This window comes from Fukomys damarensis, unplaced genomic scaffold (assembly GCF_012274545.1).
Source record: "Fukomys damarensis isolate Sample0158 unplaced genomic scaffold, DMR_v1.0_HiC HiC_scaffold_12, whole genome shotgun sequence".
NCBI classification, from domain to species: domain Eukaryota; kingdom Metazoa; phylum Chordata; class Mammalia; order Rodentia; family Bathyergidae; genus Fukomys; species Fukomys damarensis.
This window is the reverse complement of record NW_022900924.1, coordinates 57,397,211-57,397,447: the sequence shown is the minus strand read 5'-3', so window position 1 is coordinate 57,397,447 and position 237 is coordinate 57,397,211.

Sequence of the window (237 nt, the reverse complement as noted above, 5' to 3'; positions counted from 1 at the left end):
CGGGGCGCCTTCACCGCAGTGGGGGGTCCGCGAAGGAAGGGCGCTCCTGCCCGCGCCAGCTTCCGGGGCCGGGCTCCTGACGGTCAGAGTAGATGTCGGGCACTGCTGGCACAGCGGTGTAGCTGTGTCCGAATTCCATCTCTAACAGAACAGGCCGACCGCCAAGCTCTTTAGCCCGCGGGTGGGAGTACTAGGTGCCACGGACTAGGATTTTGAAAATCTTCCGAGTTAGAACAC